Source organism: Oncorhynchus mykiss, chromosome 26 (assembly GCF_013265735.2).
Source record: "Oncorhynchus mykiss isolate Arlee chromosome 26, USDA_OmykA_1.1, whole genome shotgun sequence".
NCBI classification, from domain to species: Eukaryota; Metazoa; Chordata; class Actinopteri; order Salmoniformes; family Salmonidae; genus Oncorhynchus; species Oncorhynchus mykiss.
Window position 1 is genome coordinate 50,884,664 of NC_048590.1, and position 19,888 is coordinate 50,904,551.

General features: G+C 44.0%; 1 protein-coding gene across 4 annotated transcripts in view; it reads left to right on the plus strand.

The window, feature by feature from the left end:
• The first annotated feature begins 16,512 nt into the window (after positions 1–16,512).
• The window catches only part of LOC110518959 (liprin-alpha-1), a 95,583-nt gene continuing 92,207 nt past the window's right edge, over positions 16,513–19,888 (plus strand). For 2 of the 4 annotated variants that reach the window (XM_036964318.1, XM_036964317.1), the window contains exon 1: positions 16,515–17,553. The gene's annotated coding sequence lies outside the window, so the exon portion shown is untranslated. Of the gene's footprint in view, positions 17,554–19,888 lie in introns of all 4 variants that reach the window. The other 2 variants (XM_036964295.1, XM_036964319.1) reach the window with 2 other exon arrangements.

Consider the following 19,888-nt stretch of genomic DNA (forward strand, 5'->3'; position numbering starts at 1 on the left):
GTGTCTTGGCTGACCAGGTAAAAGTTCTGAATAGCCACTCGAGCACCAATAGGATTGCAGGTGTTCATACATCACAGGAAGCTGCTGAGGGGAGCACAGCTTATAATGTCTGGAATGGAGAGAATTGAATGAATGGTATTTGATTCCACTCTACTCGTTTCACTCCAGCCATTACCATGGTCCCGTGATCCCCAATTAAGGTGCCACCAACCTCCTGTGATGTATATATATATATATATTTACTGTAGCCTGTCCTAAACACATTTGACCCATATAGTGCCCTCTAGTGTACAAATGAAATGTAATTTACAAATACAGAACAGCTATAATCCACACAACAACCGTAGAGGGTTTGGCCCAAATGTCTCCTACAACTTGTTTGACCAGTTTAACTCCTGCTTCTTCTTACTGTCTGTATTGTGATTTGAATAACATTCTGCCTGATCCAACATGGCTGCCCTGTTACATGTGGCCATCAGTGGAGCAGAAGTGCTTTAATTAACATTCTGCCTGATCCAACATGGCTGCCCTGTTACATGTGGTCATCAGTGGAGCAGAAGTGCTTTGATTAACATCCTGCATGATCCAACATGGCTGCCCTGTTACATGTGGTCATCAGTGGAGCAGAAGTGCTTTGATTAACATCCTGCATGATCCAACATGGCTGCCCTGTTACATGTGGTCATCAGTGGAGCAGAAGTGCTTTGATTAACATTCTGCCTGATCCAACATGGCTGCCCTGTTACATGTGGTGAGACCAGTGGAGCAGAAGTGCTTTAATTAACATCCCACATGATCCAACATGGCTGCCCTGTTACATGTGGTCATCAGTGGAGCAGAAGTGCTTTGATTAACATTCTGCATGATCCAACATGGCTGCCCTGTTACATGTGGCCATCAGTGGAGCAGAAGTGCTTTGATTAACATCCTGCATGATCCAACATGGCTGCCCTGTTACATGTGGTGAGACCAGTGGAGCAGAAGTGCTTTGATTAACATCCTGCATGATCCAACATGGCTGCCCTGTTACATGTGGTGAGACCAGTGGAGCAGAAGTGCTTTGATTAACATTCTGCATGATCCAACATGGCTGCCCTGTTACATGTGGTGAGACCAGTGGAGCAGAAGTGCTTTGATTAACATCCTGCATGATCCAACATGGCTGCCCTGTTACATGTGGCCATCAGTGAAGCAGAAGTGCTTTGATTCGCATTCTGCTTAGGAAATGTAGACCTATAGGCCTAATGCAAAGAAATGATTTATAGATGTTTTTTAAATGAGTGAATTCCTTGTTGTTTACACAATTAATCTTGAAGCTGCCATGTTTACTGGAATAAAACTCAACTCTAAATAAGTTGACATCAGTGGATGTTTCTGAGGGGAGGACGGCTCATAATAATGTCTGGAACGGAGCGAATGGAATGGCATCAAACACAAGGAAACCATGGAAACCACATGTTTGATGTATTTGACACCATTCCATCCTATTCCTCTCCAGACATTATCAATTACTTGTCCTCCCCAATTAAAGTGCCACCAACCTTCTGTGGTTGACACAGTTCAGTGTTGAATACAAGTGGGTCATTCTTGGGCTGGGGTAATATTTCAGTCCCTTTGACTTTCTATATTATATTTAAAGTATTGGGTCACCGAAATGAAACGTTAACAGATTTTGTATAAACATTGAAATGTCCAGTATAATGAATTGAAATAAATATAGTATTAATTTAAACCTTATTATAAAAAAACATCTTATTTTTAAACTGACACTAAGAATTGTGTCATGTCCCCCAGGCGTTTGACATCATTTTTACTTGGGAAATTAATATGAAAATTGTGCACATAATTAATAACTTCTTCCATTAATGTAAACAGATGTGTGTTATTTTGTTGAGGATGTATTTTTATCAAATAAATACATGATTATTGATTAAAATGACACAATTTAACCTCTGTCCCTCAGTCTATACTCAACCCCGCCACACCAACCAAACTCTGCTAATAAAAATGCTCAGTCCACCCTTTATGTGCCAACATTAACAGGAAGTGACATCATTTAACAATTTCCATCTTCATGGTACAGAAACAGGCAAGTAATCACGTTCTTTTATATCTGTACTTTGTTGTTTTTTAAAGTCAGGTGGGGATGGTCGAGCTGACCAACTCAACCCCGTTACATGAAATAAAGATGGAAAACTAGTACTTTTCAAAATGATATTTTAACCAATAAAAAATATACAATCTATTAATTTCATGCACACCATGTGGTCTCCTGTCCTTCACCACACGAGGAGCCGAGGCCATTTTGAGCCCAAAAAAATCAGCCCCGTCACGCGACATCTGGAGAGGCAATGCCTTTGCACCTTTGAAAGGAAGCACACTAACCGGCACACCAACGCATTCCAGAGAAAGGTCAAGTCATTCTTTTTGGGAGATGATGTGAGCCGGATCACAACTGGGAGGAAACAAACTATCACTGTGCAGGAAGCCAAGATGAAGAAAAGGTTCCTGGAGGACACCATGAAAAATGACACCACATCTGATGGTATGGCAAAAGTTTCCTTTTTCCAATGGGTCACAGAAGACAAAGGCCAATGAAAAGAAAGTTCCTCATTTAGGATCCCTGTCAAGAGAACTGTTGAGAGCACCCAGCAGAACCTTACCGAGTTGCTCCACAACTACATTCACAAGTTTAAGTAAACACCTGTTCAACATTAAACAGCAATACACCTGCTGCCGTGAGCTCAGGAAAAACATGGCAACGGAGGAGACCTTGATCCATGTGGACTTTTCAAACAACTATGTCTGCAGATACACATGGGAGATCCAAGCTGATGCCTTTGGGGCTCCACACCTGCAGCCCTCTCTACATACTGGGGTACTTACTGTATGTAGACCAACAGGAGCCGATACGCTTGACAACCATCTCCCCCTCTAGGCACAAAGGCCCTCCTATATGGAAACACCTCCATCCAGTGCTGGACTCCCTTCAGGACACACATCCACAAGTGTCTGTATTGCACGTTTTTTACTGATGGTTCTTGCACACAGTATAAGCAGAGAGGCAACTTCCTGCTTTTCACAACAATAATTACACAAACGGGGATTCAAAGCTGGTACATGGACCTCTTTTGAGTCAAGCCATGGAAAAGTGGCTCCTGGTGGTGTGGGAGGAACGTTGAAGAGAACAGACTGGTGGCTAAGGGCCGTGATATCAGCGACGCACAGGAGCTTTGACAAAGCCCTCCGTGAGACAAACACGTCAGTGAAGCTGTTCTTTGTGAAGAGGGCCGATGTTGAACGTGCGATGGAGATGATGCCAAGCCCCGATAAAAGCGATGCCCTCCACCATGAGAATATCAGCCTTGCTCCTGGTGAGCTGATGTCTCGTGATGTCGGCTGTCTTCGTTCAACAAAGAAAGAGCTAAACTGTACATGCTTTAACACACAGCGCTTCAGGTTCAGGCAGGAGGTTCTGGCTGCTCCAGAACAGCCCTTCAGGTTCAGGCAGGAGGTCCTGGCTGCTCCAGAACAGCCCTTCAGGTTCAGGCAGTAGGTCCTGGCTGCTCCAGAACAGCCCTTCAGGTTCAGGCAGGAGGTCCTGGCTGCTCCAGAACAGCCCTTCAGGTTCAGGCAGGAGGTCCTGGCTGCTCCAGAACAGCGCTTCAGGTTCAGGCAGGAGGTCCTGGCTGCTCCAGAACAGCCCTTCAGGTTCAGGCAGGAGGTCCTGGCTGCTCCAGAACAGCCCTTCAGGTTCAGGCAGGAGGTCCTGGCTGCTCCAGAACAGCGCTTCAGGTTCAGGCAGGAGGTCCTGGCTGCTCCAGAACAGCCCTTCAGGTTCAGGCAGGAGGTCCTGGCTGCTCCAGAACAGCCAATGAGGAAAATCCACAAGCTGTGGACGAAATACAGTGGGTAAATCCAGGTCTTCTTGGTCAGTGGTGTGTAGTGGAATATGATCACCTTCATCCAGGCATCATCCTCGACACGGATGAAATGAGTGTACAAGTGAAATGTATGCATCTTTTAGGACCAAAAATATATTTTTCTGGCCTTCTCAAGACGACATCCACTGGTATCAGTTTGATGAAATCCTTGAGATGATTCCACACCCCCACAGCGTGTGACAACCCACCATGTAGAGGTTGAGAGAGATGATTGGGCTCTCAGGAAGAAAGCCACTAATGAATGAATGAATGAATATGTTGCTCCTGAGAAGAAGGGTCGTCATGGTGACACTAGTGCTGTAGTTAACAGCTGTTCTAACATTCTAAATGCCCTTGGAAAATGTTCCTACAGTTTGATGACACGCTGAACCTTTCTGATGAAACCTGTTGAATGTTATTAACTACCCTAACGCCAGATGTGTTTTTATTTGTTTCGATATTTACTGCAGTTTGGTTAATAAAACCCAGATTATTCTAAATATATCTAATGTCCTTATTACATGGTTGCGTACAATGAAATGTAATGTTTTGGTGTAAATCTGGGAGGGATTTTGATAGTAAATTAAACTAGTTTATATGGAAACCGATGTGTCTCTTCAACCCTGTTACAGTATTCAACCCTGTTACAGTATTCAACCCTGTTACAGTATTCAACCCTGATACAGTATTCAACCCTGTTACAGTATTCAACCCTGTTACAGTATTCAACCCTGTTACAGTATTCAACCCTGTTACAGTATTCAACCCTGTCACGCTAGTCTCAACCCTGTTACAGTATTCAACCCTGTTACAGCATTCAACCCTGTTACAGTATTCAACCCTGTTACAGTATTCAACCCCGTTTCAGTATTCAACCCTGTTACAGTATTCAACCCTGTCACGCTAGTCTCAACCCCGTTACAGTATTCAACCCTGTTACAGTATTCAACCCTGTTACAGTATTCAACCCTGTCACCCTAGTCTCAACCCCGTTACAGTATTCAACCCTGTTACAGTATTCAACCCTGTTACAGTATTCAACCCTGTTACAGTATTCAACCCTGTTACAGTATTCAACCCTGTTACAGTATTCAACCCTGTCACGCTAGTCTCAACCCCGTTACAGTATTCAACCCTGTTACAGTATTCAACCCTGTTACAGTATTCAACCCTGTTACAGTATTCAACCCTGTTACAGTATTCAACCCCGTTACAGTATTCAACCCTGTTACAGTATTCAACCCTGTTACAGTATTCAACCCCGTTACAGTATTCAACCCCGTTACAGTATTCAACCCTGTTACAGTATTCAACCCCGTTACAGTATTCAACCCTGTTACAGTATTCAACCCTGTTACAGTATTCAACCCTGTTACATATTCAACCCTGTTACAGTATTCAACCCTGTTACAGTATTCAACCCTGTTACAGTATTCAACCCTGTTACAGTATTCAACCCTGTCACCCTAGTCTCAACCCTGTTACAGTATTCAACCCTGTCACGCTAGTCTCAACCCTGTTACAGTATTCAACCCTGTCACCCTAGTCTCAACCCCGTTACAGTATTCAACCCCGTCACATGACAATATTTGTTAAATAACATGGCAAAGATGAATAAATATGAATTTAGTGTTTTCTGAGCTCAGTCTGAAATGTTAAGGACAATCCCAAAAAGATTAGATTCATGTTAAAATGCTGAATTGAAAGCTTGTTTTTTATTTAAATGATGAACCCGCTGACACATAATGTGTCTTATCTCAGAGTTACATAAAGCAACATTCAGAGATTTTACATTTTATATTTATAATAATTGAATATGTTTTGGGGGAACACATGAGCATCAGGTAAATGTATATTTTTTACATTCAGACATCTTCCATATTGTCTGTGACGGGGTTGAAGATAAATGGTGTCCACATCAGACAAAAATGGACAATAATAAACAAGGGCTTTAATGCCTGAGGTGGGAGAATGGGTTTTCTTGAAGGTTTAATATCTACTTAATGTCGTGCGCTGTTCAGAAAACGCATTTATTCTAGTAAAAAAATAAATACATATATATATAATTTTCAAATATTTCCGCAGCCCAAGAATGACCCAAGTACTGTACTGTAGTATAAGTATCGTCTGGGGATCGTCTGAGATCCCCAAGGATTGGAAAGCTGCCGCAGTCATCCCCTCTTCAAAGGGGGAGACACCCTGGACCCAAACTATTACAGACCTATATCCATCCTGCCCTGCCTATCTAAGGTCTTCGAAAGCCAAGTCAACAAACAGGTCACTGACCATCTCGAATCCCACTGTACCTTCTCCGCTGTGCAATCTGGTTTCCGAGCCGGTCACGGGTGCACCTCAGCCACACTCAAGGTACTAAACGATATCATAACCGCCATCTATAAAAGACAGTACTGTGCAGCCGTCTTCATCGACCTTGCCAAGGCTTTCGACTCTGTCAATCACCATATTCTTATCGGCAGACTCAGTAGCCTCGGTTTTTCGGATGACTGCCTTGCCTGGTTCACCAATTACTTTGCAGACAGAGTTCAGTGTGTCAAATCGGAGGGCATGCTGTCCGGTCTTCTGGCAGCCTTATACCACCCACCACTGCGACTTGTATGCTCTAGTCGGCTGGCCCTCGCTACATATTCGTCGCCAGACCCACTGGCTCCAGGTCATCTACAAGTCCATGCTAGGTAAAGCTCCGCCTTATCTCAGTTCACTGGTTACGATGGCAACACCCATCCGTAGCACACGCTCCAGCAGGTGTATCTCACTGATCATCCCTAAAGCCAACACCTCATTTGGCCGCCTTTCGTTCCAGTTCTCTGCTGCCTGTGACTGGAACGAATTGCAAAAATCGCTGAAGTTGGAGACTTTTATCTCCCTCACCAACTTCAAACATCTGCTATCTGAGCAGCTAACCGATCGCTGCAGCTGTACATAGTCTATTGGTAAATAGCCCACCCATTTTCACCTACCTCATCCCCATACTGTTTTTATTTATTTATTTTTCTGCTCTTTTGCACACCAATATCTCTACCTGTACATAACCATCTGATCATTTATCACTCCAGTGTTAATCTGCATAATTGTAATTATTTGCCTACCTTCTCATGCCTTTTGCACACAATGTATATATAGACTCCCCTTTTTTCTACTGTGTTATTGACTTGTTAATTGTTTACTCCATGTGTAACTCTGTGTTGTCTGTTCACACTGCTATGCCTTATCTTGGCCAGGTCGCAGTTGTAAATGAGAACTTGTTCTCAACTAGCCTACCTGGTTAAATAAAGGTGAAATAAAAAAAAAAAAAATAAAAGTCTCTATGGGGGTGCCACAGGGTTCAATTCTCGGGCCGACTCTTTTCTCTGTATACATCAATGATGTTGCTCTTGCTGCGGGCGATTCCCTGATCCACCTCTACACAGACGACACCATTCTATATACTTTCGGCCCGTCATTGGACACTGTGCTATCTAACCTCCAAACAAGCTTTAATGCCATACAACACTCCTTCCGTGGCCTCCAACTGCTCTTAAACGCTAGTAAAACCAAATGCATGCTTTTCAACCGATCGCTGCCTGCACCCGCATGCCCGCCTAGCATCACCACCCTGGATGGTTCCGACCTAGAATATGTGGACATCTATAAGTACCTAGGTGTCTGGCTAGACTGCAAACTCTCCTTCCAGACTCATATCAAACATCTCCAATCGAAAATCAAATCAAGAGTCGGCTTTCTATTCCTCAACAAAGCCTCCTTCACTCACGCCGCCAAGCTTACCCTAGTAAAACTGACTATCCTACCGATCCTCGACTTCGGCGATGTCATCTACAAAATGGCTTCCAACACTCTACTCAGCAAACTGGATGCAGTCTATCACAGTGCCATCCGTTTTGTCACTAAAGCACCTTATACCACCCACCACTGCGACTTGTATGCTCTAGTCGGCTGGCCCTCGCTACATATTCGTCGCCAGACCCACTGGCTCCAGGTCATCTACAAGTCCATGCTAGGTAAAGCTCCGCCTTATCTCAGCTCACTGGTCACGATGGCAACACCCATCCGTAGCACGCGCTCCAGCAGGTGTATCTCACTGATCATCCCTAAAGCCAACACCTCATTTGGCCGCCTTTCGTTCCAGTACTCTGCTGCCTGTGACTGGAACGAATTGCAAAAATCGCTGAAGTTGGAGACTTTTATCTCCCTCACCAACTTCAAACATCAGCTATCTGAGCAGCTAACCGATCGCTGCAGCTGTACATAGTCTATTGGTAAATAGCCCACCCATTTTCACCTACCTCATCCCCATACTGTTTTTATTTATTTACTTTTCTGCTCTTTTGCACACCAATATCTCTACCTGTACATGACCATCTGATCATTTATCACTCCAGTGTTAATCTGCAAAATTGTAATTATTCGCCTACCTCATGCCTTTTGCACACATTGTATATAGACTCCCCCTTTGTTTTCTACTGTGTTATTGACTTGTTAATTGTTTACTCCATGTGTAACTCTGTGTTGTCTGCTCATACTGCTATGCTTTATCTTGGCCAGGTCGCAGTTGCAAATGAGAACTTGTTCTCAACTAGCCTACCTGGTTAAATAAAGGTGAAATAAAAACATTTTAAAAAAATGTTGATTTACACTGCCCTCCTGTGGTCAAATATGATTTAAATCCAGGACTATTATCACCCAGACTAACAGTATCTATTGTAGTATGTAGTATTAATTCAAGCATAATGGCATGTCTTGTCTAGTTTGCCATAATTACAGTATATTTGTAACATACGTTTTAGTTGTAGATAAATGAAGTACTTCATAATGGGGCCAGTGATAATCTCCTCACTGACAGACCATCATCATCATCATCAGACATCCCTTGTTGCAACACAAATCTTTGCAGTTTTACCATCTCACCACCAGGGAGCGCTGCAGCACCTTCAGCACCAGTACTTCCCGTTTTTCACAATTCCTGACATTTAATCCTTGTAAAAATTCCGTCATAGGTCAGTGAGGATCACCTTTATTTTAAGAATGTGAAATGTCAGAATAATAGTAGAGAGAATGATTTATTTCAGCTTTTATTTATTTAATCACATTCCCAGTGGGTCAGAATTTTACATACACTCAATTAGTATTTGGTAGCATTGCCTTCCACAAGCTCGCCACAACAAATTGGGTGAATTTTGGCCCATTCCTCCTGACAGAGTTGCTGTAACTGAGTCAGGTTTGTAGGCCTACTTGCTTGCACACGCTTTTTCAGTTCTGCCCGCAAATTTTCTATGGGATTGAGGTCAGGGCTTTGTGATGGCCACTCCAATACCTTGACTTTGTTGTCCTTAAGCCATTTTGCCACAACTTTGGAAGTATGCTTGGGGTCATTGTCCATTTGAAGTCCCCTTTGCGACCAAGCTTTAACTTCCTGACTGATGTCTTGAGATGTTGCTTCAGTATATCCACATAATTTTCCTACCTCATGATGCCATCTATTTTGTGAAGTGCACCAGTCCCTCCTGCAGCAAAGCACCCCCACAACATGATGCTGCCACCCCCACAACATGATGCTGCCACCCCCGTGCTTCACGGTTGGGATGCTGTTCTTCAGCTTGCAAGCCTCCCCCTTTTTCCTCTAAACATAACGATGGTCACTATGGCCAAACAGGTCTATTTTTGTTTCATCAGACCAGAGGACATTTCTCCAAAAAGTACGATCTTTGTCCCCATGTGCAGATGCAAACTGTAGTCTGGCTTTTTTTATGGCAGTTTTGGAGCAGTGGCTTCTTCCTTGCTGAGCAGCCTTTCAGGTTATGTCGATATAGGACTCATTTTACTATGGATATAGATACTTTTGTACCCGTTTCCCCCAGCATCTTCACAAGGTCCTTTGCTGTTGTTCTGGGATTGATTTGCACTTTTCGCACAACAGTACATTCATCTCTAGGAGACAGAACGCGTCTCCTTCCTGAGCGGTATGACGGCTGCGTGGTCCCATGGTGTTTATACTTGCGTACTATTGTTTGTGCAGATGAACGTGGTACCTTCAGGCGTTTGGAAATAGCTCCCAAGAAGGAACCAGACTTGTGGAGGTCTACAATTTTTTTCTGAGGTCTTGGCTGATTTCTTTTGATTTTCCCATGTCAAGCAAAGAAGCACTGAGTTTGAAGGTAGGCCTTGAAATAGATCCGCGGGTACACCTCCATTTGACTCAAATGATGTCAATTAGCCTATCAGAAGGTTCTAAAGCCATGACATAATTTTCTGGAATTTTCCAAGCTGTTTAATGGCACAGTCAACTTAGTGTATTTAAACTTCTGACCCAATGGAATTGTGATACAGTGAAATAATCTTTCTGCAAACAATTGTTGGAAAAATGACTTGTGTCATGCACAAACTAGATGTCCTAACAGACTTGCCAAAACTATAGTTTGTTAACAAGAAATTTGTGGAGTGGTTGAAAAACGAGTTTTAATGATTCCAACCTAAGTGTATGTGTCACACCCTGTCCGTAGAGAGGTTTTTATTCTCTATTTTGGTTAGTTCAGAGTGTGACTAGGGTTGGCATTCTAGTTTCCTTATGTCTATGTTAGAGTGCTTCCCAATCAGAGGCAGCTGTCTATCGTTGTCTCTGATTGGGGATCATATATAAGTTGGCATTTTCCGTTTGAGTTTTGTGGGATGTTGTTTTCTGTTTAGTGTCTGTACCTGACAGAACTGTTTGCGTTGTTATTTTTGTTTGAGTGGTTTTTTTTAAATAATAAAAATCATGAACACTTTCCACGCTGCGCTTTGGTCCACTCCTTTCGACGAGAGCCGTGACCATATGTAAACTTCCCACTTCAACTGTAGTTGGGCAGACCTGCCGTGATCATGGCACATTCCTGTAGGGTGTGTCAGCTGTCAGAGCTTGGGGAGGAAGTGGTGGTCATTGGTGGCCATCTATTTTTAAAGTGTTGAAACGGGCAGGAAGCGACAGGGTAAAGCTCAGAGGTCAAGAGTTACGGAAACGCATGGCTGTCGTGTGATTCGCTGACTGGCAGACAGGGGTGGCAGACAGGGGTGGCAGACAAGGGTTGGGTTTGGGTGTAGGTCTATGTGAAACACGAGAGCGGAGACAGGGGAGAGGGTAGAGGGAGAGATGGGTAGATGGATAGGGGGAGGGAGGAGGGCTAGGGGGTGATGGGTAGAGGAGGAGAGCGAGAGAGGGGAGATGGAGAGATGGGTAGAGGGGGAGAGCGAGAGAGGGGGTAGATGGGTAGAGGGGGAGGGAGGAGGACTAGGGGGTGATGGGTAGAGGAGGAGAGCGAGAGAGGGGAGATGGAGAGATGGGTAGAGGGGGAGAGCGAGAGAGGGGGTAGATGGGTAGAGGGGGAGGGAGGAGGACTAGGGGATGAGGAGGAGAGGGGAGATGGGTAGAGGGGGAGAAGGGAGATAGCTAGGGGGAGAGGGGGGAGGGATTGATAAGACTGTAGTGACAGACACCTCATTAGACCTGTCATCAGTGTGACCTTACAGGTAGAGTGCTGGGTACCTTCCTCAAGTTTCAAAGGGTTGGTTAACCGGTTGCCTCATACACAACATAAATGTCCCATTCCCATTATAGTTCACAGACAGGACAGTCTAGCACACAGTAAACTGCATGTTAGTTCACAGGCAGGACAGTCTAGCACACAGTAAACTGCATTATAGTTCACAGACAGGACAGTCTAGCACACAGTACACTGCATTATAGTTCACAGACAGGACAGTCTAGCACACAGTACACTGCATTATAGTTCACAGACAGGACAGTGTAGCACACAGTACACTGCATTTTAGTTCACAGACAGGACAGTCTAACACACAGTAAACTGCATTATAGTTTAGTTTTTTGCATACATGGCAGCTAAAACCTGAATTGTGAATATAAGTACAAACATAAAACATCAACAAATCAATAAAATATTAAATGGAACTGGAAGCCTGATGGATGATCAGGGAAGCAGATCTGATGGATGATCAGGGAAGCAGATCTGATGGATGATCAGGGAAGCAGATCTGATGGATGATCAGGGAAGCAGATCTGATGGATGATCAGGGAAGCAGATCTGATGGATGATCAGGGAAGCAGGTCTGATGGATGATCAGGGAAGCAGGTATGATGGATGATCAGGGAAGCAGATCTGATGGATGATCAGGGAAGCAGATCTGATGGATGATCAGGGAAGCAGGTCTGATGGATGATCAGGGAAGCAGGTCTGATGGATGATCAGGGAAGCAGGTCTGATGGATGATCAGGGAAGCAGGTCTGATGGATGATCAGGGAAGCAGGTCTGATGGATGATCAGGGAAGGAGATCTGATGGATGATCAGGGAAGCAGGTCTGATGGATGATCAGGGAAGCAGGTCTGATGGATGATCAGGGAAGGAGATCTGATGGATGATCAGGGAGGCAGATCTGACGGATGATCAGGGAAGCAGATCTGACGGATGATCAGGGAGGCAGATCTGATGGATGATCAGGGAAGCAGGTCTGATGGATGATCAGGGAAGGAGATCTGATGGATGATCAGGGAAGCAGGTCTGATGGATGATCAGGGAAGCAGGTCTGATGGATGATCAGGGAAGCAGGTCTGATGGATGATCAGGGAAGCAGGTCTGATGGATGATCAGGGAAGCAGGTCTGATGGATGATCAGGGAAGCAGGTCTGATGGATGATCAGGGAAGCAGGTCTGATGGATGATCAGGGAAGCAGATCTGATGGATGATCAGGGAAGCAGATCTGATGGATGATCAGGGAAGCAGGTCTGATGGATGATCAGGGAAGCAGGTCTGATGTCACTTTGCAGTTCCACCACACGCTGCTATGTCATAAGAGTGTGACTGTCTGTTTAGCAATTCCATCATCCCCCAATAACGCCATTATGAGAAGGGGTTGGGTCTCATTACTACTGATGTAGTCTAACAGAACCATCCTGTAGTCTAACAGAACCATCCTGTAGTCTAACAAAACCATCCTGTAGTCTAACAGAACCATCCTGTAGTCTAACAGGATCATCCTGTAGTCTAACAGAACCATCCTGTAGTCTAACAGGACCATCCTGTAGTCTAACAGGACCATCCTGTAGTCTAACAGAACCATCCTGTAGTCTAACAGGACCATCCTGTAGTCTAACAGAACCATCCTGTAGTCTAACAAAACCATCCTACTGCTGTAGTCTAACAGAACCATCCTGTAGTCTAACAGAACCATCCTGTAGTCTAACAGAACCATCCTGTAGTCTAACAAAACCATCCTGTAGTCTAACAGAACCATCCTGTAGTCTAACAGGACCATCCTGTAGTCTAACAGAACCATCCTGTAGTCTAACAGGACCATCCTGTAGTCTAACAGGACCATCCTGTAGTCTAACAGAACCATCCTGTAGTCTAACAGAACCATCCTGTAGTCTAACAAAACATTCCTACTGCTGTAGTCTAACAGAACCATCCTGTAGTCTAACAGAACCATCCTGTAGTCTAACAGGACCATCCTGTAGTCTAACAGGACCATCCTGTAGTCTAACAGAACCATCCTGTAGTCTAACAGGACCATCCTGTAGTCTAACAGAACCATCCTGTAGTCTAACAGAACCATCCTGTAGTCTAACAGAACCATCCTGTGGTCTAACAAAACCATCCTACTGCTGTAGTCTAACATAATCATCCTGTAGTCTAACAGAACCATCCGGTAGTCTAACAGAACCATCCTGTAGTCTAACAGAACCATCTTGTAGTCTAACAGAACCATCCTGTAGTCTAACAGGACCATCCTGTAGTCTAACAGAACCATCATGTAGTCTAACATAACCATCCTACTGCTGTAGTCTAACAGAACCACCTGTAGTCTAACAGAACCATTCTACTGCTGTGGTCTAACAGAACCATCCTGTAGTCTAACAGAACCATCCTACTGCTGTAGTCTAACAGAACCATCCTGTAGTCTAACATAACCATCCTACTGCTGTAGTCTAACAGAACCATCCTGTAGTCTAACAGAACCATCTTGTAGTCTAACAGGACCATCCTGTAGTCTAACAGGACCATACTGTAGTCTAACAGAACCATCCTGTAGTCTAACAGAACCATCCTGTAGTCTAACAGGACCATCCTGTAGTCTAACAGAACCATCCTGTAGTCTAACAGAACCATCCTGTAGTCTAACAGAACCATCCTGTGGTCTAACAAAACCATCCTACTGCTGTAGTCTAACATAATCATCCTGTAGTCTAACAGAACCATCCGGTAGTCTAACAGAACCATCCTGTAGTCTAACAGAACCATCTTGTAGTCTAACAGAACCATCCTGTAGTCTAACAGGACCATCCTGTAGTCTAACAGAACCATCATGTAGTCTAACATAACCATCCTACTGCTGTAGTCTAACAGAACCACCTGTAGTCTAACAGAACCATTCTACTGCTGTGGTCTAACAGAACCATCCTGTAGTCTAACAGAACCATCCTACTGCTGTAGTCTAACAGAACCATCCTGTAGTCTAACATAACCATCCTACTGCTGTAGTCTAACAGAACCATCCTGTAGTCTAACAGAACCATCTTGTAGTCTAACAGGACCATCCTGTAGTCTAACAGGACCATACTGTAGTCTAACAGAACCATCCTGTAGTCTAACAGAACCATCCTGTAGTCTAACAGGACCATCCTGTAGTCTAACAGAACCATCCTGTAGTCTAACAGAACCATCCTGTAGTCTAACAGGACCATCCTGTAGTCTAACAGGACCATCCTGTAGTCTAACAGAACCATCCTGTAGTCTAACAGGACCATCCTGTAGTCTAACAGAACCATCCTGTAGTCTAACAGAACCATCCTGTAGTCTAACAGGACCATCCTGTAGTCTAACAGAACCATCCTGTAGTCTAACAGAACCATCCTGTAGTCTAACAGGACCATCCTGTAGTCTAACAGAACCATCCTGTAGTCTAACAGGACCATCCTGTAGTCTAACAGAACCATCCTGTAGTCTAACAGAACCATCCTGTAGTCTAACAGAACCATCCTGTAGTCTAATAGAACCATTTGTAGTCTAACAGAACCATCCTGTAGTCTAACAGAACCATCCTGTAGTCTAACAGAACCATCCTGTGGTCTAACAAAACCATCCTACTGCTGTAGTCTAACATAATCATCCTGTAGTCTAACAGAACCATCCTGTAGTCTAACAGAACCATCCTGTAGTCTAACAGAACCATCTTGTAGTCTAACAGAACCATCCTGTAGTCTAACAGAACCATCCTGTAGTCTAACAGAACCATCCTGTGGTCTAACAGAACCATCCTGTAGTCTAACAAAACCATCCTACTGCTGTAGTCTAACAGAACCATCCTGTAGTCTAACATAACCATCCTGTAGTCTAACAGGACCATCCTGTAGTCTAACAGGACCATCCTGTAGTCTAACAGAACCATCCTGTAGTCTAACAGGACCATCCTGTAGTCTAACAGAACCATCCTGTAGTCTAACAGAACCATCCTGTAGTCTAACAGAACCATCCTGTAGTCTAACAGAACCATTTGTAGTCTAACAGAACCATCCTGTAGTCTAACAGAACCATCCTGTAGTCTAACAGAACCATCCTGTGGTCTAACAAAACCATCCTACTGCTGTAGTCTAACATAATCATCCTGTAGTCTAACAGAACCATCCTGTAGTCTAACAGAACCATCCTGTAGTCTAACAGAACCATCTTGTAGTCTAACAGAACCATCCTGTAGTCTAACAGAACCATCCTGTAGTCTAACAGAACCATCCTGTGGTCTAACAGAACCATCCTGTAGTCTAACAAAACCATCCTACTGCTGTAGTCTAACAGAACCATCCTGTAGTCTAACAGAACCATCCTGTAGTCTAACAGGACCATCCTGAGGCTCCATAACTAATTTAAACAAAACCCACCCTCACATTATCTCTCTCTGGCTTTTCCCCTCTCTCTTTCTCCTTCACTCTCAAAAGCTGGAGAGGATGTTGGAGCTCAGGATGATTATGTTGACTGATTACTGCCAATATTGCTGGTCCCTGAAGCAAAACGTCTACTCACTTGATTGACTGGAAATTCCCAGAAGGTCTCTAAGACATAAATGATTCATGTCAGACCGGACGCTGAGGATAATAAACATTTAAAGTGTTCACTTTGAAATTGGCAATATCTGTCTCATAGTGTACATGGAGGGCATAATTAATTTAATAAAGACACCCTGTGGAGTGTCTCTGGAGTGCTGTGTGTGTGTGTGTGTGTGTGTGTGTGTGTGTGTGTGTGTGTGTGTGTGTGTGTGTGTGTGTGTGTGTGTGTGTGTGTGTGTGTGGTGTGTGTGTGTGTGTGTGTGTGTGTGATTTTTCAAAGATAACTAAATCTCTTCCATTATAAATGTTTTAAAAAATCAAGTGACAAGAGGGGAAATGCTGCCATTATTCCACCACACATAGGCTAATGACAATGACCTAAAACACACTCAAATATAATATACTGTAAATCTAACGTCAGCCTGAATGAGCGGCAACCTTGGTCACCGACGGTAGCCTGCGACGTACTGACGTGCTTTCCACCGTTCCAACGTATTGACGCACAGGAGAGCAGGAAACGATAGACAACAAGAAGTGACTCCTGAGCCGACCGGGAGAGGGACGGCTCCTGTCGAGCTGGACTACCAAAGAAAACTGGATTAAAAGCTTGCATTCGGACGGAAACCTGGTTTATTTGATACGTTGGTAACCCATGGACAAATTGGCCGTGGATACATATTTATCAAGTGCGTTTCGAGCTCAATCCAAGGAGTTTAAAGTTTCCGCGATCTCCTCTCTTGGATCCCACAGTTTTCTTTTTTGCCAGTCTGTGATGTGGTGACGCGGCTCGTCGACGGGAAGCTAAGCTAACGTTAGCTGGTAAAATACACCAGAGAAAATGTGTTTTTAGATATTTTAGTTTTCTGACTTTGTCTTCATTTTTTTTTTATTTGACCCTTGAAGTTGGTTTATAAACACTTTTTTTATATATATATATGCTTTGCCTGGTATTGTCTTGGACAGTAACATTACACTTTTAGTTGCAGTCCTATGAGCTATCGTAACCGGCTGTAGTGCCGAGCTAGCTCTGGACATTTGATTGCTAACGGTAGCTAGCTATCTAGCTACATCTGTTTCCACTTTTGTTCCTTGTAAGGAGTGTTGCCTAACTACACTTTTTTTTCTTCCCTTGAACAAAGTATAGAAAATGTTAGGATGAGTTAATAGTTGTGTGTCTGTATATTATATGTGCAAACACTAATAATCAGTTTGACTCACTTTTATCTTTGTGCAATGCAGAAGTCACTACCGTTAGCGAAATAGCTAGCTAGAGTTGTTGCCCTCTGATGTGGGTCTGGCGGTGCGGCCTTTTGGAGTTATCTTTTTTTGTTCGCCGTCGGGGACCTTTCAGTCTGGATGGTTTTCAACATTTCATTGGATTCAATGTTTTGAATGTCTTGGATTATTCATACAATTGTACCGTTGTATTAGTTGAACGAACTGGCTAGAATTTAAGTTGAAGAAAACTCTGCAACATAGATACAAAAGTGGACATCCACAAAGGAATTTCGCCTACTCTGCAAAGGTAACGTTAGCTAACCATTGATCTATTTGTATTAATGTATAATCTTTTTTATTGTACCAGCTTTACTAACTTTCTACCAGGCATATGTCCATTTGGTTCACAGCTCTAGAAAGGAGTGCATTTGGCAGTAACTTAATTAACTTATTTAACTTAAATACCTCGAAAACCTTTTCGATAACTGCCAATTGATTGATCTAGTTAGCTAGGTGTCCGTACTCAGATTTTATGCCTCCTGCCTTGAGTTTGAAAGAGTTAGGACTGTTCTACACTAGACCTACAGTACCAACACAACGCGCCTTGGCAGCTAGTTTGTTTATCAAAAACAGTCACATTCCAGACCGAAAGTATTGGCGTTAGGCTTTCCCCGTGACCTTGCTGTTATGGTTTACACATTAATGTTACCGGACTTTGACCCTCTTGTCTCTCTCTCTTCGGACTTCAGCCTACCTGTAGCAGCCTTGTTTACGCTGGTATGTTAGCAGCCCGTCCAGTACAAACGCTGTGTACGTTTTGTTCAATGGATGTGCATAGGGACTTCAGCATTATGTAACGCTAATGGGTGATGTAGGTGTCCCCCCCCCCCCTCCTCCCAACTCACTGCATTGAGATGTCTACAACTGAACTGCCATACTGTGAAGCCTACTGACATGATGGACTTGTTGTTGTTTTGTACATTGAGGTAGTTACACTACAGAGTATTGTTACCATCTGTCATTCCGTCTCGTGCTCTTCAGTAGGGCTCCTCCCCCTCATAAACTCCATTGTTTTGTTGGTTTGACCTTGTTATTGGAGAGCTGCTGTCCATTTTGACTAGGTGAAAATTAGGTTACATTTGGCAGTAGCCAATCATAATATTTATCACCTAGATATGTGGGGGATTTGGATGGTTTTGGCTCAATGACGTGCCTGCTTTGTAAACAAGCTCCTAAGGTACAGTGCCACTGCTCAGGTCCCTGAACTTAACACAGTGGCTTCTGAAAGCAAGTGCCTTTGGCGTTGAAGGCCGTGGAAGAAGAAAGGAAAGCCCTAGTCCTCCCCGGCCACCCAGTAAAAAATGCACTTCGTTCCAATTCATTAGCTGCAGTTCCGTTTGTTTAAAAAAAAATGTAGCTCACATGATTCTGGGCTTTCCCGCCTGGAGGCCCGTCTACAGGGCCTAATTGCCAGTGTTGAGCCCCCTGTTGTGGAGCCAGTGGATGGAGTCAACCACTCAGTCAGGCCTGCATCCCCAACATCTTATGCCTGCCCATTTACAATGGAAAACCATATTAGTGTACACACACATCCAGAGTGATTGTGAGTGTAGGCTAGGTCTACATGTGTTTGTGTACATTGGGTTTCTTAGTGTCTGGTCAATGGAAGGGCTGAGTAGTGGTCTGGCTTCATCATCTGATGCACCACAGGCTTTGGTGCAAACCTCATCAAGCACAAATCTCCAGTTAGGAATTGGCCCTTGGAAAGCATGAAGGACCCCCTCCTTATAACATGTTCTAGCAGTGTATACAGACACTCTGCGGACCAGGGTCCTGATGAAGTCTCAGTCTACTGACTCTCTGTGGACCAGGGTCATGATGAAGTCTCAGTCTACTGACTCTCTGTGGACCAGGGTCCTGATGAAGAACCCATTACTCAGTCTGACTCTCTGTGGACCAGGGCCATGATGAAGAAGCCATTACTCAGTCTACTGACTCTCTAGACCAGGGTCATGATGAAGAAGTCATTACTCAGTCTACTGACTCTCTGCAGACCAGGGTCATGATGAAGAAGTCATTACTCAGTATACTGACTCTCTGCAGACCAGGGTCATGATGAAGAAGTCATTACTCAGTCTACTGACTCTCTGCAGACCAGGGTCATGATGAAGAAGTCATTACTTAGTCCAGGGTCATGATGAAGTCTCAGTCTACTGACTCTCTGCAGACCAGGGTCATGATGAAGAAGTCATTACTCAGTATACTGACTCTCTGCAGACCAGGGTCATGATGAAGAAGCCATTACTCAGTCTACTGACTCTCTGTGGACCAGGGCCATGATGAAGAAGCCATTACTCAGTCTACTGACTCTCTGTGGACCAGGGCCATGATGAAGAAGCCATTACTCAGTCTACTGACTCTCTGCAGACCAGGGTCATGATGAAGAAGCCATTACTCAGTCTACTGACTCTCTGCAGACCAGGGTCATGATGAAGAAGTCATTACTCAGTATACTGACTCTCTGCAGACCAGGGTCATGATGAAGAAGTCATTACTCAGTATACTGACTCTCTGCAGACCAAGGTCATGATGAAGAAGTCATTATTCTTTACTTTACTGACTTTTTTGTCGCCATGGGGAAA